The sequence below is a fragment of the Pinus tabuliformis genome, chromosome 7, assembly GCF_031772625.1.
Source record: "Pinus tabuliformis cultivar Carrire ecotype Pingquan chromosome 7, CPIR1, whole genome shotgun sequence".
Classification (NCBI taxonomy): Eukaryota; Viridiplantae; Streptophyta; class Pinopsida; order Pinales; family Pinaceae; genus Pinus; species Pinus tabuliformis.
In genome coordinates this window covers 1,211,157,500-1,211,181,172 of record NC_142293.1, presented here as the reverse complement: position 1 = coordinate 1,211,181,172, position 23,673 = coordinate 1,211,157,500, and the positions used below count along the sequence as shown (strand labels likewise).

Below are 23,673 nucleotides of genomic sequence, written 5' to 3'. Positions count from 1 at the left end.
TTTCGACTACCAAGTGAGTCCATCATCAGGGGAGGATGCGTCAATAGATTTCTTAAGATCTTAATGATGTATCCAAGAGCTATAATTAGGTTTAGCTCTAGATAATCTTAATTTCTCGAATTCTGATGCGTTGTCCATCATATCCCTTCCATAGTAGGATTTGATGTTTTTAAATAATGAATCCATACAGGTGAGGATAGTTTTAGGTAGAGGAGGAATGACCTGTTGTAGAGTTTTATGAACCCAACTTTTTCGGACTACCAAGTGAGTCCATCATCAGGGGAGGATGTGTCAATAGATATTCTTAAGATCTTAATGATGTATCCAAGAGCTATAATTAGGTTTAGCTCTGGATAATCTTAATTTCTCGAATTCTGATGCGTTGTCCATCATATCCCTTCCATGGTAGGATTTGATGTTTTTAAATAATGAATCCATACAGGTGAGGATAGTTTTAGGTAGAGGAGGAATGACCTGTTCTATAGTTTTATGAACCCAACGTTTCGGACTACCAAGTGAGTCCATCATCAGGGGAGGATGCGTCAATAGATATTCTTAAGATCTTAATGATGTATCCAAGAGCTATAATTAGGTTTAGCTCTGGATAATCTTAATTTCTCGAATTTTGATGCGCTGTCCATCATATCCCTTCCATGGTAGGATTTGATGTTTTTAAATAATGAATCCATACAGGTGAGGATAGTTTTAGGTAGAGGAGGAATGACCTGTTGTAGAGTTTTATGAACCCAACGTTTCGGACTACCAAGTGAGTCCATCATTAGGGGAGGATGCGTCAATAGATATTCTTAAGATCTTAATGATGTATCCAAGAGCTATAATTAGGTTTAGCTCTAGATAATCTTAATTTCTCGAATTCTGATGCGATGTCCATCATATCCCTTCCATGGTAGGATTTGATGTTTTTAAATAATGAATCCATACAGGTGAGGATAGTTTTAGGTAGAGGAGGAATGACCTGTTGTAGAGTTTTATGAACCCAGCATTTCGGACTACCAAGTGAGTCCATCATCAGGGGAGGATGCGTCAATAGATATTCTTAAGATCTTAATGATGTATCCAAGAGCTATAATTAGGTTTAGCTCTAGATAATCTTAATTTCTCGAATTCTGATGCGCTGTCCATCATATCCCTTCCATGGTAGGATTTGATGTTTTTAAATAATGAATCCATACAGGTGAGGATAGTTTTAGGTAGAGGAGGAATGACCTGTTGTAGAGTTTTATGAACCCAACGTTTCGGACTACCAAGTGAGTCCATCATCAGGGGAGGATGTGTCAATAGACATTCTTAAGATCTTAATGATGTATCCAAGAGCTATAATTAGGTTTAGCTCTGGATAATCTTAATTTCTCGAATTCTGATGTGTTGTCCATCATATCCCTTCCATGGTAGGATTTGATGTTTTTAAATAATGAATCCATACAGGTGAGGATAGTTATAGGTAGAGGAGGAATGACCTGTTGTATAGTTTTATGAACCCAACGTTTCGGACTACCAAGTGAGTCCATCATCAAGGGAGGATGCGTCAATAGATATTCTTAAGATCTTAATGATGTATCCAAGAGATATAATTAGGTTTAGCTCTGGATAATCTTAATTTCTCGAATTCTGATGCGCTGTCCATCATATCCCTTCCATGGTAGGATTTGATGTTTTTAAATAATGAATCCATACAGGTGAGGATAGTTTTAGGTAGAGGAGGAATGACCTGTTTAGAGTTTTATGAACCCAACATTTTGGACTACCAAGTGAGTCCATCATCAGGGGAGGATGCATCAAAAGATATTCTTAAGATCTTAATGATGTATCCAAGAGCTATAATTAGGTTTAGCTCTGGATAATCTTAATTTTCTCGAATTCTGATGCACGGTCCATCATATCCCTTCCATGGTAGGATTTGATGTTTTTAAATGATGAATCCATACAGGTGAGGATAGTTTTAGGTAGAGGAGGAATGACCTATTGTAGAGTTTTATGAACCCAACGTTTCGGATTACCAAGTGAGTCCATCATCAGGGGAGGATGCGTCAATAGATATTCTTAAGATCTTAATGATGTATCCAAGAGCTATAATTAGGTTTAGCTCTGGATAATATTAACTTCTCAAATTCTGATGCGCTGTCCATCATATCCCTTCCATGGTAGGATTTGATGTTTTTAAATAATGAATCCATACAGGTGAGGATATTTTTAGGTAGAGGAGGAATGACCTGTTTAGAGTTTTATGAACCCAATGTTTCGGACTACCAAGTGAGTCCATCATCAGGGGGGGATGCGTCAATAGATATTCTTAAGATCTTAATGATGTATCCAAGAGCTATAATTAGGTTTAGCTCTGGATAATCTTAATTTCTCGAATTCTGATGCGTTGTCCATCATATCCCTTCCATGGTAGGATTTGATGCTTTTAAATAATGAATCCATACAGGTGAGGATAGTTTTAGGTAGAGGAGGAATGACCTGTTGTAGAGTTTTATGAACCCAACATTTCGGACTACCAAGTGAGTCCATCATCAGGGGAGGATGCGTCAATAGATATTCTTAAGATCTTAATGATGTATCCAAGAGCTATAATTAGGTTTAGCTCTGGATAATCTTAATTTCTCGAATTCTGATGCGTTGTCCATCATATCCCTTCCATGGTAGGATTTGATGTTTTTAAATAATGAATCCATACAGGTGAGGATAGTTTTAGGTAGAGGAGGAATGACCTGTTGAAGAGTTTTATGAACCCAACGTTTCGGACTACCAAGTGAGTCCATCATTAGGGGAGGATGCGTCAATAGATATTCTTAAGATCTTAATGATGTATCCAAGAGCTATAATTAGGTTTAGCTCTGGATAATCTTAATTTCTCGAATTCTGATGCATTGTCCATCATATCCCTTCCATGGTAGGATTTGATGTTTTTAAATAATGAATCCATACAGGTGAGGATAGTTTTAGGTAGAGGAGGAATGACCTGTTGTAGAGTTTTATGAACCCAATGTTTCGAAATTTACCACCCACCAACAAAGAATGAAAAGGTTGTTTGATAATAAGTCTACAATGGACAAGGAATTCCAAGTAGATGACCTTTTGTTAAAATAGCAAAAACCCCATGAAGACAAAGGCAAGCATACCAAGTTCTAGTCTTTGTAGCTCAGTCACTTCTTCATTCATGAGAAACTTGGCCTTAACACTTATCAATTACAAATCTTAGATGGGGAGATAGATTCCCTCCATGTTAATGGCCAAGATCTAAATGCTTACTTTCAACGACAACTCTTTGTGTTATTTTAACTTGTACATATTCTTGTTTGTGCCTTTTTCTTTCCTTTTTCCATATCATTCCTTTGTTTTGAATTCAATCTGAAAACATTGTACATAAATAACTGGGTTTTTTATATATATAACTCACCCATATTAATAAATAAATGATGGTTTATTGATGTCGTGAATGGGTCTATAGTAATTGTTCATCGATTGGCTAGCACTGTATTTTCGTCAATTGGTTAAGTTGTAAACATCTTTACAAGCTTGCATCATACATACAGAAAATAAGAATCGAGTCTTATGGGGAACTTGATTAAGCTAAGAAAGACTGAAACTTTAATAGGATCTCTATGACTTAACTGGTCTTGAATAAATAGATTACGTGCCTACGTGCGTCAACCCATTAGTTAGAGAAGAGATGGGGAGAAAAATGCAATTGTGAGCAAACCCCTTCCAGAAAATCTTAAAAGTCTCTACATAACAAGGAGGAATCCTTTTGCCTCATAAAACTAAGTCGAGATCCCTCATCCACCCTAGCGTAAAAATGCCCCAAATAATAATGCAAAAATTTGCATATAAAGAAAATCAATGAAAGGGTAAAGGAATGAGAAAGGCTTCTCACACATAAGGGTGATGTAAGTAACTTCGTAAGGGCTGTGGACACTCACTGAAAATGAAGTAATGTTTTTGATCCTTTAAGTAACTCGGCAAGGGGTATGGATGCTCGCTAGTAGTGAAACATGTTTGTGATCCTTGAAGTGACTCCATAAGGGTTATGGATGATCACTAGTTGTGGAGCAACACCAAAGACTCATCTTAATTTTGAGCATTTTTTAACTCACGTGCATAATATCCCCATTTCCCATCAAAACTTTTGGTGTTTTACTATTGTTGAAGTTAGTGCATTATGGACCAAGATCAAGATAGTTAATAGAGAGACTAAAACCTCTAAACAAGATCAAATAACTGAACAAATAGTACCCACAGAGTCAAGTCAATGCTTCCAAAAATGTTAATATATATCATAAACAAAGGCTAAACCATAGATGTTGAGGTTCTACTAGTGATTCATTAATTGTTGTAGTAACTACAATAGCCCTACAATTTTTTCAACAAGAGCCAAAATTTAGGGTCCCCTCCATTCAAATTTTAGACATCTATATGGTCTAGCCCCTATATTTATTCTTCATACCCTTAGGTTGGAAAGGGAAAGGGATTTTTTACTTCAGAAGTTTTGAGAAGTAAAATGGTGCATCACAATTTTAAAATGTTGATGGCGCATCACAATCATTTATTCTAGTGTGTCACACACATTTTCATCCTCTCCTTGCAAGTCCCTTTGTGACAAAGCATTAAAAGCACATTTATTGTGCTCACACATGCGATGAGCGTATACAAACCCCCCATGCCATTCATTTTCACCATCGAATTTTTTTGCTGACCTATCTCGCCCCTTACACCACACACCTTGTTAGCTCTTATTTGTCCTTTGGGTCTATGCCACACCACTAGTCCTCGTAACATTTATGCCACGCATAAGGGGAGTCCTACTTGCCTAACCCTCCCGTTGATTTATTTCAGTAATTTCTAAGTGTCATGTATTTATGCATAACCTTAGACTTCCAATATACATATATGCACAACTATTACTTCCCCCTTCAAACACTTAACCATTTTTCTTCTCACAACCCCTCTGTTGGTGCATCACAGCCTCATAATGCATCACATTTTCCACTCGCTTCATGCCTTACCCTTTTGTGTCATGCACGTCGCTTCTTCATGCCAAAGTAATGTGTTTTTTTTCCTATCACATTGCAATATCAATCGTTAAACTAATCTTTTGTCTTGCACAATGGTGCAATTGCCTCACTTTAATAAATATTAATGAATTATACAATGCAATGTAAGACACATCATCATACCTTACTTCATCACATCACAATTCGATTTTGTAGTTAGCTTCCAAAGTTGCACTACGGTGAACTTTCCCTTCTCAGTCTGTGATGAAATAATGTGGCATGCTTTATAACCTAGTCATAATGCTTTTGTACACCACATCACATTCCCTCTTCCTAGCTTAATTGGTTGCCTTGCACCATAGCGCATTACATTTCCCAAGACTACACTATATTATTACATTGTTTGCCACATTATTCTTTTGTTTTTTGTTTTAGTTACCATGATAAATATCTTTGATGTTTGAGGTTTAGTATATCTATAGTGCTTTAGCATATCATCATCATCTAAAGACACGGGTCCCCTGAAAAAGAGAATTGGCAAAGAAATTGCAGAGGAAGGGTTAGAGGAAATCCTTGTTGCTTCAATACCCGCGCGTACTAACACAACAGACTTCATTGAAAAGTATATGTCCATCACTTGGTCTGATATATATCACCTATTTTCCAGGAAGGAATTAACATTTGGAGAATAATATATCTATGTTTATCAGAATGTAAAAATATCATGGCTACACAAAGTAATGTCCCATACAACAATCTTTCCTTGCACAAAATCTATTAAATGGATCATCGAGTGTATTGACATCACAAATATGACCATCAAGGACAACCTTGGCCAAGATATCACTACACTCACATACCCTTGTATTTCTAAATATTATAAACTCCCCAAACATCAAATGGCTCTGTCAACAGGTTGGTATAACAAGTTCGATCTGAGTAGCAAAGAGCTTGTTGTAGCTGCTATAGCCATGCTCAAAAAAAAATCTCATGCTTTGTTTTGGAGCCTCCCTTCTGTCCACAAGAGCCTATCATTCATTGTCATCAAGTATTCATGACATGATCAAGATTTATCTTCCATATTGTGCTTGTGTTGATCCCGATTTTATATCTTTTTGGCACAAGCTAACTCTTGACTTGACTTTGTAGCATTGTCAATCTTCCCTCTAGAAACTACACAATCTTGGAAGGTAGGCCAACCTTAAGAGTCTGAATTGAACAATCCAGACAGATAGGCTAGCCTTGAGCTCAGAAACTATGGCACAATTCAAACAGACATGCTAGCCTTAAGCTTAGAAACTGCGGAATTCTAGGAGACAACCGGGCCTTGAGTTTAGAAATTTGCAAAGCTTCCCTTAAGCTCTGAAACTGTGCAATTCATTGAGTCAAGAAGTTTCTCAGTGGTTGGAAACTATGAAATCCTTCTTGGTAGTGTGAATGGTCGGTTTCCAGAAAGAGAAAAAAAGGAAAAAGCAAAAGGCAATCCCTAGAAAATATGGAGTGGATAATTAGTTTCCTAAAGGATGACACAAGTTGTTATTTTTGGACTTTCTTCCAAGTATCACTTTTTCCTTGATTTTAGGCATGAGAATCATAAACCCTAACTAACCTAGATCAATATAATATATTCCCATATATCTCATTTGTGCATTTGATCTTGGAGCTCTAGCCTTCCCAAGGAGATCAAGGAGCCTTTAGTGGAGTTTTCGGTGCTTTTTCGGTTGAGTTTTTCTTTTGTCGTCTTTTGTCCCTTTTTCTATCGCTTTTTTCATTTCTCTTCTATGAGTGCTTTTTTGCTTGTTTCTCTTCATGGTTGCTGGAATTTTAAATAATATTAGCTTGTAAAATTGTTGGTTTAGTTTGTCGTTTTCCTTTTACAAGTGTCACATCAACTTTCTTGTTTTTACCCATTAGTGGTCGTCATTTCAGTGACTCCCTATGCATGTTCTTTTTCCTTTGCGTGTTCATCTTCCACACTTAATATTCACTGCTAGATATTTCCTTAGTCATATCTAAACTCTAGCTTGCACCATCACTCATTTTTCCACTTTCCCATCCTCTTTACAGGTAAATCTTCCCCTCACTTTGCCAGAAGTTTCCTTGCTTTGCTGGGCATTGCGCAATTCCAAGGCTCAAGCTTCAAGCTTAGCCTCTAAGACTACATAATCTATAGTACCTAGATTTCACAACTGTGTATTATGCAATTCCAGGGCTCAAGCCTCGCCCTTGGTTGCTGAGACTGAGCAATGCGTAGTCTCTCCCTCAGTCTGCCCAGGCTGAGACAAAACATTACACAGTCTCAAGCCTCAAGTTTCTCCCCTGGTTGCTGAGACTGTGCAATGCATAGTTCAGGAAGCCAACCTCTTTCCTCAGCTTAGGATTTGTGTAATTGTTGCCATCATTCTTGTGGTTGTTGCCTTAATCTTGTTGTGTGAGTATTTTTGTTTAAGTTAATTCATCTTTTCCATAAGTGCTTTTCCTCCTATAGGTATTGCAGTTGTTGAGCAGCTATATTTATTAGTTACTGTCATCATGGCACTAAAGAGATCTACTTGAAAGGACACCACTGAAATCAAAATCAGGGAGGTAGTTGAGAGTACTCCAATGAACTTTCCAGTTTTTGCATATACTCAACTATTCAGAGAGAAAGAGTCTAATATCACATGGAACAAGGTAACTCAAGATTTCTCAGCAAGAAGCTTTGAAGCGGGTCTTGTGGACCGAAAGGTGTATATAAATGTCCAAAAGTCAAGGTTACATAAGGTTTCATGCAAGTATCCAACTTTCCCATGTGCATATGTTGTCATATGGATAATTTCTCATATATATTCCAAGACTATGACTCTTAATAATGCCAACGGACAAAGGTTTGCTTCTTTCCTAGCACTAGATTACCATCTCATGTATCATTTATCAGAGTTGGAATCACTCATGCATCCTTACTTCTATGTTGTCACTAGCTACTTGAGCACAAAGGAGGTGGTTAAAGGTTGGGTGAAAGAGCCAACAAATTTCCGTTAGACACCCAACAACAACTACAAGATAAAGTATCTTAGGAAGGCTTATCAGTACTTGATATTTTTATGTTGCAAGATCCATGGTCAACATAGTACTGACACCTTCACCGAAGGGTGGCCATTCTTATTGAACTAGGTTGTGAATGAAGGAAAACCATTCAACTGGTCAGACTTGTTGGCTCATCAGCTGAAGATCCATGTAGCTAATTCCCAAAATCCTCCCAAGGACAAGCAAACCAAATTTTACATGTCTACCTACCTACTAGATGCGATTTGCGCTCGCAATTCATTCCCAGGCATGAATTGGACCTAAACACTGAGGGAGTCTATCGTGCACACATCTATTGCAAGTTGCTTTTAGAGTGTAGCCACAAAGGAGTAATGGAAAGGTTGACTGATCACTTCCTCATTCTATTATACAAGTTAATATTTGAGGAAGAGCCACCTTGCATGTCATGTGGGGAAATGGAAGCAATGTCAGAGATAACAGATTGATTTTCCTCACTGGATGACACTTTCCTCAGAGTGTTTGGTAGGAAAAAGTCATCACATATTTTTCTGAGGTATGCCATAGATAAATTAGTCATGCAAGAAGTTACTTACCACCTTTCCACAGGGTTATCAGTAGTTCTACATAGGAAGAAGAAAGCACCTTGGCCCATTTTACCTATGCAAATCGGATTGGCAAGGAGATATAAAAAATGCATTCGATAATTTGGACTTCAATTCGTACGATCCTAGGAATTTTTTCAAAGACCACTATGCAAGGATTCATTTTCTATGGCCAAGAAAGAGTTTTTCAGACTTAAGGAGGAAGCATTGAAGAATTTTTATAATACCTCCAAGTCTCACGAACTAGTCAGCTTCGCTGGAACATCACATGTTACTCTATAGAAAGAAGTCACTCCATATGTAGTACGAGCGTAAATATGCAACCTAGTGAATGAGAAGGGAAGAGGAAAGTCGTGCACTGTCCAATGGAAGAGAAGATCTGCAAGATGAAATCATATCAAATCATCTTGAAAGAGACAATAGAAACAAAGAAGAGAAGGAAGGAAAGGGAGAGGGAGGAAGAGATGAAGCAGTGGGAAGAACAAGAGAAGATGATATTGGAAGAAGAAAGGCAAAGACAAGAAGAAGAAGAAGAAGAAGAAGAAAGGTGAAGAATGGAAGAAGAAGTAGTAGCATGGAAACAAATCAAGGAACAAGAGTAGAATCGACCACTACAAGAGGAGAGTGAACAGTTACAGGACAAGGAGCTTGCTCAAGAAATTGAAGAGTTAATTGTGATTCAAGACATGGAGGTGGAACCAGAGCTGTTGAATCAAGATGTTGATGTGATGTCGAGCACTTAGCAAGTCATCATTCAATCTCCCCCTCACTTTTTCAATAGAGCAAACTCCAAGCGAGGAAGATGAAATGATTCCTCTTGATGAGGGTCTGGTTATGGACATGTACAATTTGACTTATGATGAGATTCAAAAGAATATTTTACAAGCAATGAAGAAAGACTTTTTGGATGATCTCGCATCTCCTACATTCATCAGAGAAAGGGTGATTGTGACATACACCAAAAGGAATTTGAATGCCATTACCGCAACCAACTTGGCCTTTGTAGGTGCTACAAACTAAAACATGGAGTATCTGATGGTCAAGAACAAACATTTGGCAAAGAACTTATAGGTTGAAAAGCAAGAAGTTGGACATATTCGAGCAAAGGTTCAAAACATAGCTCCCGCGTAAGTTTATCTGGAAGAACTTAAGGCAACCATACTTGGTGAAGTATCGACATTGGGAGAAACCATGTGAATCTTGTATGAAGAGCTTGTCACCGTGCATAAATCAGTTGACCTCTTGCACACCATGCAACAAAAGTGTAAGGATAATGCCAAATCTCTCAAGGTTGTCCATACAACCATCTCTATTGTGCATGAGTGGTCAATGTAATACAAAGGGTCACTGTCAGAATTGGCGAACAAAACAAGACAACAAGCAGAGATGGAGAAAGTGCAAGTGCATATGATCATTCAGAGCAACAAACAACTCACTTCATTCATTGCCAATATTTAGGCCTCATATGCATTATTGTACAACAATGTGGATTTCATGGTGAAATCACACAAGATCCCATCAGTTGGCTCACTCCTTGAAGCCAAACGTAGGAATCAGGTTAGGCAAGAGGATGAAGAATACTTGGACCAATTTAGATAGATCGCTAATAAGGAATATCTTGAAGTGAATAGGTAAAACATTCAGAAGTACATTGGTGGTCCAGTCAAGATCAATACTATGATGCACCTGCTAAAGAAGGAAACTCAGACCAGTTCCAAATCATTGTACTTGGATTCCATGGAGGCTAGAGTCTGCTTTTCGCTCGATCCCATTGCACAATTTGGGGAAGTCATCGTGTAGTATAGAGCTTCGCACCATCATGTGACCGAGAACCTACAAGTTGAAGTTGTTGAGTTGAAGTTTCCTCAAACTCAAGCTTTACTTATTTGTCTTATTAGGCTTTCTAGTTGGCTCTATCCAATTTTGTCTAATATGGGTACGAGTATATTGTAATATTCTTTTGTAATTAATTTGTAAGTGGAATTCCAAGTGTCAATTGTGGAATGTGAAGAGTCATTTTGTAAAGAATTTGAAGGGTCATGAGAGAAGTCTAACAGTTACAAAAGGGAGATGAATAATCACCCCTTTTGTTATAAATATGTCCTCATAACTCATGTAGAGGGCTTTTGGGAGCCAAGCTTTTGACTAGGCTTTTAGCTTAGAATCAAGAGCTTGGGTGTTTGTTGAGAGCATCAGCTTCTCGGTAGCATAGAGGGAGTATTTCTTTGGAGGAGAAAGTCTAGATTTCATGTTCCACTATTGGGACTATTGGTTCGTCAATGGTATATGTCTACTTGGAACTTTCACTTTACTAAAATCTCAAAGCCGACATGTTTCCATGCATATGTTGTGAATATAGTAGGACTATTCTTGTTATGTTTGCAATATATGTTATTTCACTTGTGTTAATGCTTATGAACTATTTCGTTTGCATTAGTATGAATCTTGTTGAATGTGTGTTGTTGTATGTTTCTATTATGGCTAACTTGTGAACAATTTTGCAGGCTAACTCGTGATGTATTTTATGCTCATGTGTTCCTTTTAAGCTGCGTACTATTACAGGCTTCTAAGGGGCTCACTCATTTTCCCCTTGTGTGTGAATTACACCACTTTACGCATTATTGTGGCCAATGTACATCATTAAAACCCACTACTTTGGCAACCGAGCCATATTTTGGACAGGGCTCCTACACCAAACAATGTGAGGTCTAGTTGGGACTTCATATCAAGGAGACCCCCTGAATTTTGGCGGGTCCAACACCATCAACATTTATGGCGCTAGAAGGAGGGCCAAATGACAATTTGAGCCTGTGAGGTTTGTTTGAAATTTCTTTATCTTTAATGGCTTCCTCCCATATCTTAACCCTGACATGTTTTTCCATAACTACAAATCGGAAAGTGCCCATGGGGATAATCAATGACTTGTCCAATTTTAATTTTGATGGCGAGGGTGGAACAACCATTCTCAAGCACACTGCTCGCTTTCTTGAATTTTTCACTAAGAAAAATATTCATTTTGAGGATGATGCTTGCAGGTTGTTTGTTCTCACATTTGAAGTGTGTGTAAAGGAATGGCTTTACACATTACCAACCATTGATATACACTCTTTCAAACATCTTGTCAAAGAGCTCTTCTGCGCCTTTGGCATGTATGATTATAAATTTGTTTTCAAGAAAATCACACATTTACAAAAAGTCTTGGTTATGATTTGGGCTAACCTAGGTTCGATCTATACTGCGCACCAACAAAACCCTCAATCACTAGCCCCTTCGGCAACGACTTGCAAGTAGATCGCAGTCTCACCCGAAGTGACTGTGGGAGGATACATAACCAGGCTTTTGTAGCTTTGAAGGATGATGCAATGTGGTTTTTTTATGTTTTCTTATTCCTAACATTCATAAATTACATCGCCACATTCATTTAAGCACTTAAACATATCATATAAATCCATAAATCATTGTCGTGCTGAAATAAAGTGCAACTATAATAACTGCTACGCTACAACAAATAATAACCAATATATATATATATATATAAATATATATATATATATATATATATATATATATATATATATATATATATATATATATATATATATATATAACAATGTAAACTTTGAAACGAGAACTGATACTATTACCCGTTTCATAGAGATAGCAAAAAAGTGACCCGATTTTGAAAAGGGGTGATGCAGAACACACATGTTTTTTTTAGAGCATAGTTTTTGGCACTTTAAATTTTTTATGTACATTGTGTTTTAGAATGGTAGTGATTTTTATGCTAATCTTAAAAAGTGGTAATTCTGCATCAAGCCCTTTTTTTAAAAGACCTATTTTTTTACTTTAAATTTTCTAATGTATGAAATGTAAATAATTATTTTCTAGATTTAATAATTTTTGAAGTGGTCTTCTTCTTCATTTTTTTATTTTTTTTTGTAGTGAGGTTTTTATTGTTTTACATATTTAAAGAAGAATGTCGATATTTTGAATTTTCGATATTCTACATATTTATACATCATTAATTAATTTTTCAACCCACATGAAATAATTGTCTCTAAAAAACAATAATTTTTAATAATTGACATAAAAATAACCATTTTTAACATAAATATAACTAAAAAGCTACACGTTTTGATAATTTTTGTAATTTTTTGCTAGAAATGACATGTCAAAATCACAATTTTATAGGAAAATTTTAACTAAAAATGGTTAAATAATAGTTTTTTTATGAATTTCATGTCAAAAAAATAATAATAATCACTGTTTTTTTCAAAAAATAATGATTAACATAAAAATTAATGCGAAAATCACATAATACAAATATTGAACGCATAACAACCTTAATTGATCTCTTATTCTTCTCATAAAATGTCAAAGTCAAAATATTACAAGTATAACTAATTAATAGTTACAAAAAATGAGCTTGATTTCCAAGCATAACTTAAATTTAATCAACAATGTCATGTAATCCAAACTCTTCGTCCTCTAGAGTTTCATCATTGTCTTCTTCCGCAATATTTTCTGCTTCATTTTTCTCATGTTCATCTTCTAATGGATCTTTGATGTCCGCGAATCTCCCAATGTATGCCTTTCCAATCATTCCATGTAATGGTGGTTGGGGTTCCTTTGCCTTCTTTGCCACACGTGTTCACTAAAGTCCCCTTTCTTCAACCCAATTTCTTGCATTACATCTCGAAGAAATTGAAGAGCATTAATTCTTTGCTGAATAAAATTGCATTGTATTGGATCTTTTTCAATGGCAATGCATTTCTTCCTTTTGAAGATAACATGCTAGTGTTGTACCTAATTATCAAGCACAAAAGAAACAATGAAGTAAATTAGTACAATGACATATAAATTAAGAAATAACATATTGAAATTCAATTCCATATAATAAAACTTACCTGAGCCATAAAACAAATCCAGAACCGAATCTCCTTCATTTGAACATATGTCTATAAGATAGTTAATCAATAATCGTGTTTTTTGATAAATGTTAACTATCTCTCCTTTTGCTTCTTTGTCTTCATATGTTAGTTTTCTCACAATAGCATCATAAGTCAGTATTTGGCTATGACTCTTTCCATCTTCCTGATTAAAAATCATAGACATATAATTATCATCTTTTGCCCAACTATCAATATGGATGAACTCACAGTCATTTATAAATAGTTTATCTTCACAGTTAAGAAGATTTGAATTTTTCCTATAACATGAAATAGTAAAAGTTCAATTAACTTGTACATAAATGATTTTTTTAACATTAATCAAATATACATTTTAAACATCTTACCATGTAAGTTGCATCCTTTGTAAGAACCCACCATAGGGTCTTCTAACAGATCTATATTCTCTGGGAATTAAATGCAATAAGAGGCAATAATTTACTTTCTTACTAGATATTTAAACAATGAAAATTTTTCCATTTACATTCTAATCCCTACAACTACAATAGTGAACATTTCATTTCAATAACTTACATGAGTAATCTATGCATAGAGGATTACATGTACTGATGGCCCGGTGGAGATTCCCTTGAGCTGTTGCTCCTCTTGACTACCAACTAGAGTTACCTCCCAGCCAACTAAGAAATACTTCCTAGCCCAGGAAACCTCCACAGGTTCTCTAGCCCTTCAAGCCCAAGTCCAACCAGATGTAGTGTGTCCAAGATGAATAATCTAGACCAAGATAAATAATACTTCCTACAAACTCCAAGCCCAAGAAACCTCCACAAGTTCCCTAAGCTCTGCCAAAATCACAGCCAACCCAAAACTAAAAGTAAGACCTAACATCCCCCCTTTCTCTCTTCATCCTTCCCTTTTTATGCCTCTCCCCTCCTCTCCACCTCAACCACCTCTCATTAATTTCATAAATTCTCCCTCATCCTTACAGTTGACTTCTCTTCTCCCAAGTAAATATGAGAGTACATTTAGGAATGTGATATGAATATATAAATTGGTAATTAATTGGATAGGACCATGTCTTCTCCCAAGTAAATGTGAGAGTACATTTTGGGGATGAGAGATGAATATATAAAGTGATAACTATTTGGAGAGGACCGTGTCTTCTCCCAAGTAAATGTGAGAGTACATTTGGGATGAGAGATGAATATATAAATTGGTAATTAGTTGGAGAGGACCATGTCTTCTCCCAAGTAAATGTGAGAGTACATTTGGGAATGTGAGATGAATATTTAAATTGGAATAATGGTAGGAGACTATATCCTATCCAAGATTAATTTTGAGAAGACAAGTTGGAAATTTGATTAATAGCAATAATAAATTTTACCTCTGTAAATAAAATTTACAGTTTTCTCAAATGAAGGTATTCACCAATATTTCTCAATATTTTCAGGTAATGTAAACATTAATAAAATTTGCATGATAAGATTAAGTGGGGCATTACATACACCCCTCCTTCAGAAAACTTCGTCCCGAAGTTAGAGTGAAAAGATATGAGTTCGAAGGCATAACAAAGTAGAGAGAATTACAGTAGTAAAATTGATAAGTTAGACAATGACATTACTTTCCCCCAAGAGTCTCCAACTGATCTATATCCTCCTATCCATCATGACCTACTTTTTTCCCGCCCTATCTGTCCTCTGCTGCTTTATATGGTGGCATCGGCTATACCAATATAACCACTGATAAAACCAACATGGTGGAAGCGTCAACTACATCGACCTAACTTCCTTAGCAGGCAATTGGAAATCGTCATCACATGTCTAGGGGAGCATGTCCATCACTGCCCTCCCACAATTCAAGGTTTCAGAGGATACACAGTGGAAAATGCCTCCACCCCTCCTTACAACTAGGGTCAACACCCTAATACGGACCACACTACAGCGCTGGTTGGACTTGCCATCGAATAATCCAGTCAGGTATTCTTGCCACCTGTCATTTATATTTTACCCATGTCATAAGAGTTTATATCAAGTAGATACCAAATGTAATAGAAAAATGTACATCTTACCTTTCCTCATTGGTCGTCTCAACCTTCCCCAATGGAATAGTAGATCTTGGTTATCATACGGTTCTTTCTAATCTGTAGTTTAGTTCTCATCAATGCATATATATAACCAAAAAATAGGTATAGATACATGATCTTAAACATCATGTTTATTAAGTCTAGTATCCACATGTCAATTTTTGTTGTTCATACTAGAAATAAATATTACATTAGATAAATCATAATTTCACTAAGTCATTTATTAGATAAATCATATCTACTTAAGCCCTGTACGATGAAACAATAACTTTGACAAGTCATGCACTAGATAAATTGTAACCAAGTAAGTCATACATTTGGTCATACATCCAACATTTCCATCATCAATACCAAATCCATCAATTGATTTTCACGTGTCCAACCAAATGTATATAATGTTCATAAATAAACAACATGGAACTGCAAAATAGAACCTTAACATAGGTAGTTATCTACGTCAAAATGGGCATCGTAAACGCTCATGTGACATCCTTGTGGAACCCCTCGATAACAATTAGAGTTGAAACAGATTCAACTGTCCATCATGGAAAATAGCATTTGAACCCGGATATGTTATAAGGTGGTAAGCAACGGATTAGTGTACTATCAATTCCACTAGAAGGTGCTAGAATAAGTTTCATGCATATAATTTCTTTAATACCTCAGTGAATATAAAAGTCCCACTCTTCCAATTCGCTGGTTTTTCAACTTCCAAACCAATTAGTTAACTTGAAAATAAAAGACTCAAAACTTCAGAAACTGTTTCCAGCATGATTTTCATACTTTATATTTTTTTTTTGTAAATTGAGAGAAATGTCCTCTAAATGTCAAAGGTTCAAATTTATTATATATTTAATCATTGTTTACTAGTACTAAAACAATTTCATGATATATATTGCAGCTCACAATATGACCAGACAAATGAGAAATAAATAAACGAATGGAATAATTGCCTTTGCCTTGCTGCTATTAGTATTTCCCCTCTAACTGGCACTGCATCTCTAAAGATGCCTACTCCTTTCACAAGTGGCCAGTGACCACAAAAGTTGCAAAGAAATTTGAGGGTCCTTTTATCCAAAACTAGAGACACATTATTTTTCACGGAATTTTTATTCAACACTAGAATAATGGTAAAATTGTATTCTAATATTTTCACTGGTCTTTTATTGACTAAATAAGCTTCCATTCTAAAATCCTAAATTCTCTACGAATTGATCTTCTCATTTAATTTAAGATCATTAAAAACAACTATCACAGTAAGCCCTACACAAGTCCATGGTATTCAATCTATGTTTTCACTAGATAATTCCACCACCCATAGAATAATCATTAGCGTGACATATAGGATATTTCATCACATCCTAATCTAAATTCGCGTACTTCATAGTCGTTTTACTTCTCAAACTTGAGATTTGTTATTTTGACTTCCTCCATGAAGAATGAAAAATATACTATCTGAAAGATAATCCTACTATCCTAATGGAAAATCTACTATATCTTAAATAAGAATAATGATAATCTACTAATGTCAGAATTAAAATCCACCCTCGTATGTAAAATATAACTGACTACATTCTTTATATTGGGACATATTTTGGGTATAAATTACTGGCTCAAAACTACAATTTCCAATGCAAATATTGTTCACACCATCCATATATTTAATAGACATTGAGGTTGGCATCAAAACAAGACCTCAGGTACAGATTAGTGAGAACAAAACTGCAATTTTCAATGTAAAATATAGTTCACATCATTCTTCAATCAGAATTCTGAGACCATTACAGAGTTTGTTCAAAACGTTCAAGTGACACATCCTTCAGCCAAATTTAATCATTGTGATGTGGCAGACTTAACTATACAATTAATGAACTTGGGCTGCATGTTGAAATAGAATAGCTATATCTTCACAAACCAATCATCATAGCTTGACCATAGATCCCTCTGTATGTCGGGAAAGTGACCTTGCCCATAACCATCGATCTATCGGCAATTTGCTAACTTTCCTATCATTAATTCTTTGGTTCATGTGCCGCAGTCATCCAATCATAATCATATAGTTTCCATGCATCTTCTCAGATAACAGAGATATAACGAATCATCAGAGTCATTGGATCAACATCCTTCATCATAGGCTTCCTTCATGTAATAATCATTAGGCAAGATGAGTCATCAAGTGTTATGCCAGTGATTCTATAGTTCCCTCTGAAGCCTTACTTCAGTTGGTCATCTAGCCTTCATCAATCTGCTCATTTTAAGATGAGACAATATCACGCTACAATTGTATCAACAAACTTCCAATTACCAAATCCCAACAATACACATGCACGGGAAATCTCTCTCACATGCTCTTCCTATTTAACAACAACTTCTAAACAATAATATATTCAACTGACAAACATCAATAGCAGTATCATACCTACATCAATAGTACCTTTATATTACTGATATCACAAGTACTTCTGACTGTTTGAAGATACTAAGAGACTTGATCTGAATTTTGCCTTGGAATGATCTGCTCTATTCCTTTTGATTTTTATTTTTTGCTTCGAGTCTGATTATGCTAAGGTGTCTTATGCAACACTGATTCAAAGTCCTAGCCCTTATTAGCACTATTCCTAACATTTTCTACCACACTCTAGATAGTCCAAAGAGAACCCAAGCAATAGATCAATTCAAGCTAGGCCAAGTTACTTCTTGGCCACAAATTTAAACTTGAGAACGTGTTATCATAGGCTAGTTTCATCAGGTCATCAATATGCTTGGAATATATATAACTGCTGATGTATTAGATTTCTTGAAAGATGCAGTGTTGTTGCAAAAGAATGTGGCAAATAGAGAATGCACTTTAAACTGTTGATGAAGAATTGACATCTGCCCTCAAGGTTCTGATACTTGCCAATGGTTGTTGAAGATGAAAAAAATGTGAACGCTTGTAGTAGCCTAGGATCAGTGACATGATGTTCATCACACAGTGCAATACAACTTTGACTTATTTCTCAAGCTAATGGAGGATTCAAACTACTTTAGGTTATCTTCTATATGATGTACGGTGAGAAAGAGAAGTGATTTATGTCATAAATGAGGTCTGATCATAAAACAATCTTCAAATTTCCACAAATTTGTACACCTTCAGGACTGCTTCTTTCAATGATGTTACTACAAGGCTTCAAAATAAATTATTGTATAGAAGATTTCAAGGAGACTATTTCTTCTCAAAACTGAAAGAGGATTAACTCTGCTACAAAATATCAAATTCTTCTATTGCTTGATGCTTGGAGCTTTCCTTCTATCCAATGTGACCAAAGATTTACTGATGCAAAATATCGAACCTCTGCTACTTCAAAGATAATTAGGCTTAGTCAAGATACCTCAGGTTCACTGCTTGAAGAGAAATTTCGTGAGATGACAAGACCAAGAGATGTTTGTAAGTCTGATGCTACAAATGATAAAGGATGTATTTTACAAATATCTCCTTCAAACCCTAACTAATCCTTGAGAACAATCTTAGATCAATAACAATAGTGCACCAAGTCTGATCTATCAATCGGGCTAGTGATATCAAATCTGAAAATGGCTTACAAAAATTTGTTCTATGAAGTGACTACTAAATTCATACCTTAATTCATTAATTAGAGCCATAGTGAGTACACGATATTAACTCTAGGTATCAAAAAAAACTTACGCATAGTTCTTAGATAGGTATTGCACAATGGAGCTGAAAATCTGTGCAATGATTGAGTCCTCCCACTTACACATGTATACCCTTATTTATTATGGCAGTGACTGCAAACGTTGTCATACTTGGGGTGGAAAATATATGTATTGATGACTCCAATTCAATCTCAAAAATGGATTGCATTAGTAGCTCAACTTCTTCTCACTCTGTTCTAGGGTTGAATGGAAATTGTATAGGAATGATGCTAGTGAATATTAAACTTCAATTAGGGCTCGTCTCCTAGCTTAGATAAATGGGAAAACCAAGACGAAATAAGACTGGATTTAGCTTGGATTCTCAAGGCCAAAAATATTCCACAAGAATATCTGAACCTCAAACAACCAACCTCAAAGATGTTGAAGATTATGCCCTCACGAAATCAAAAATTTCTTTCTCAGAAACACGCAGAATATTTCCCTAATCAGTGGGTTGAATTCTCCTTCGGAAACTCGAGATGAACCTCTAAGAAATGTGCCTCAGAGAAGAACAATTTTCTCTAGAAAGGAGGTCTAAAACCTTTAGAATGTGCTACAGATATCACAAGCCGAAATGTATGCCTTATTAAACCTGTCTTGAAGACCAAAATGATCCTAGCCAATAGCTACAACCCAAAATGTAAGAAAATAGCCCAAACATACCTCAAAATTTGACATCCTCTTGAGATAATTCATGAGAGTATTAGGACAAAATATCACAGAGAATGAGTACAAATTGATCCTTCTTTCCAGCCCTCTCTAAAACTCTAAGACACCACAAGTCCAAGAGGGGGTGGCCACTAAGGTTTACTGGGTTCACTTTTTGTTGCAAGCCCCATGGCATCCCTAGAGGGGGATGCAAGCACCTCCCAACTCTCTTGCATGTTTATAGTAGAATCCAGAAACTCCAAAGTAAAAACTTGACCAAAATCGAGCTACTAGGAAGCCATTCTCCGGGTTAAAGAATATTAATGGAGAACTGGCCAAAATTGCAGAGAATCCATGCTATGTTGTAACCTCTAGGAAGGTTGGCAACTTCATTCAGGGGATGAACAACCACATGCTCATCTGTGAGAAGCTAAACTCAAGGAACAACAAGCCACACAAGCATGGCAAGAGGAAATATTTTGGTCACAAAAATTAAGAATAAGGTGGCTTTAGATAGAAGATAGTAACACAATTTTCTGATCACTCATCCCGAGCTTGTCAAAACATAATAGAATTCTAAACCTCGGCACCATAGCAGGGGAAAAACTAGAAGAGAAAAAGGGGATTGAAGAGGAACTAGTCTCTTTCTCCAAAGACTCACTTAGTGAACCTATTGCTGATGAAAATGAGGTGATGACTTGATAGTGAAACACATCCTCAAGTTGGTCACCCATGACCAGAGTCAAGAATTAATTAAAGAAGTCTCACCAAGAGAAGTTGAACATGCAGTGATGGAAACAGAAACAGGCAAATCACCTAAACCAGATAGCTTCCCTATGGATTTGTATCTAGAATGTTGGGATATTTATTGGGCTAGAGCTTTACTTGCTATTGAGAAATCTTGTCATAAGGGAGGGTCCCTTGAAGCTATCAATGTCACTTAACTCTCATACCTGAAGAAGGAAAACATTGATACTGTCAACAAATTCAAACCAATTGATCTCTGTAATTGTTCCTACGAAATCATATCTAAGATCATTGTTGACAGAATGAAGCCCATCATGGACAAATTGGTCTAAAGAACAAGGAAGTTGCTTTAATGCATGCAAAATCATGGATAGTGGCCCATGAGATGATACATTCTATTCACTGTTGCTAATTTAGCGGGATTCCTAAAGATTTTTTTTTTTTTTTGGATTTTCTTAGGGCACTCTAAATCCATCTTTTGGCGTTTCAAAGGAAGTATCGTGATCGTATTTTCAGGATTTCGGCCTTCATTTTCCAGATCTTGTAAGTTGCTTACGGTGTAAGACTAAGCAGAATGGTAGCATAAATGGAAGTTGTAGATTATCATAGTCTCTCCAGGAGAGAGCTTCAGAACCTGTGCAAGAAACATGGAATACCTACAATAAAACAAATTCTTACATGGCAGATGCTCTTAGTTCACTCTCTAAGGTTAATCACCACAGTGGGTTTGGTTCAGTGAACTCTAGAACCTTATCCAAGGATGAAGGAAGTCAATCTACCCCATCTCAAATAAAAGATGAGAATGAAATGGGTGATACCGTTACCTCAGTAGATACCAAGAAGAATTACCATTCACCTTCTAAAATTGGATCAAAAAGGATTGAACTAATGGAGGAAGATACTACACTTGTAGTGAAGGATACTTATCTGGAAGACTTGGCTGGAAAAGATGCACACAGAGTAATGGGTTTAGGTGATGCAACTGGGACATCTGAAGGACAATGTTTGATGTTGCGTATTGAACCCCATGCTAATGGTGAGGATGATCTTGGTCAAGCATATGAAGACGCTGATAAAAAATTTGCAGAGAGATCACAAAATGGCATATCTAGGTCCTCTCCATTCAATCAATCCAGTACTTCTTTTGACAAGAGGTCAATTCACACAGCTGTGGACTCTTTGGATGTGTCTCTAGCTTTTTCATAGCATGCATCTACTATGAAGAAAGAGGTTGGTGAAAACTTTAGGAAGATTGTAATGGCACAAGATATAAAGCAGCTTCTTTGGTATTGGATACAAAAGCTAACTCTTCCATTTTTCTAAATCGTCAAACACTACAAAATTACGGCAGTGATGAAGCTAAAAAGAATAACCCAAGCCATATTTGCAGCAGTGACGTAATGGTTTTGTTGGCAGAAGAAATAGTAGTTGATGATGCTGGGAAAAGAGATAGAGTTTACAGTGGACATGCAAGATTCAAAAAATGTCTAGTCAATAATCCTACGGCTAAGACTTCTGGGAGCTCTTCTCAGTTCTTTGTAGAGTGTGAGAATGGAATTAAACTGTCTGTTGACCTTACACAAGACAGCCCATTAAATTGGATGAAAACTTGTAATTACAAATTTTCATTACCTCAAGACCTTGATGATCACAAGCACGAAAGAGGTCACGCTCTCATGGAAAATACAACAAATGGTTCAGCTAAACTAGGTGATTTGCAACCACGGATTCCAAATATTAAGAGTTTAGCAAGTCCAGTTTTATATAAATATATTCTAGATTGGTAGGCTATAAATAAATTTCAGAGCCAGTCAAGATCAATCCGGAATTACATTAGAGCAGTTGTGGTCTTTTATCACGTGGTTTTACTTCGATCTACAAGCAGAGGCTGATGACAACTTCTGTCTTTTGAAGGTTTTTCATAACCTAGAGAAGGAAGCCAAGGGTATTTTATAGGTGAACTATTCCCTGAAGAAGGCTCAGAAAGAAAATGCTATAAAATATTTCCAAGCCAACGAGGCGAGGATTATTTCAAGGTACAAGGATAGCTACAAGAAATCTCCATTTACTAAGAATTTACGAGGCATGAAAAGTTTGGCAAGAGCATCTACCATGTGAACTGATATCCTGGCAAAAGAAGGGCTATGCCTTTTGCAGAAAGAGATTCTGCCCACTCACAGCCTTCATTGCACTTGAGTCAAAATGTACAGGAAATTCAATCTGAACATGCTACAGAGACTTCGGTAATCTCTCCTAGAGTATATCGTGAGAGAGATCTTTGTGTGTCTAGACTAAATATGGGGAAGAACCCATCACAAAATGTTCCACATATGCTTGCATCTTCAACACTTTTGGCACCAGAAAAAACGGATGATTTAACAGTGATTGGCAATGAGGACTCAAGAAAAAACAGCACTAGTATTAGTGAATCATATCAGAAAGTGTCAGCTTCGCCCTTTAAAGCCTTTGCAAGGAGACGGTTCTTAGAGAGAGCGTTGGCAGAGTCGAGAGAAAGAATTCAGGCACAAAAGATGCAACACACTGGTAATAACAATTGCTTTTCCACAGAAAATATTTCCAGCGATATTGTATATGCTGGATGTGAAAACCAAAAGAGCGAATCTGCATGCATTTTGCAGGAGTTAAATTTGACTAATTCTAACATCTTTGAGACTGAAAATGAGTACAATGAAAGGGTCACTGAATGTCAGAAAAGGCACAGGGAACAGTTTAAGACACCTCTATTTTTTTTTTTTTTTTAAACAAAGTATATGACAGTTTAACATGCCTATAAAACGCAACTATAAAATGTTTTTACTTCAGTTTTATTTCTTTTCATGGCAATAAAGAGGGTATCATTTTCAATCTAAAACAAATTGTTATATGTATATATCAGGATTACAAGTCCTTATGAGGGTTACAAGCTCTTTATAGTGGAATTTGGGTTTAGT

At 36.2% G+C, this 23,673-nt stretch overlaps 1 pseudogene; it reads right to left on the bottom strand.

Moving 5' to 3' along the window:
* LOC149251766 (transmembrane 9 superfamily member 8 pseudogene) overlaps window positions 1-15,629 on the bottom strand; it is a 66,179-nt pseudogene extending 50,550 nt beyond the window's left edge.
* Window positions 15,630-23,673: the final 8,044 nt, after the last annotated feature.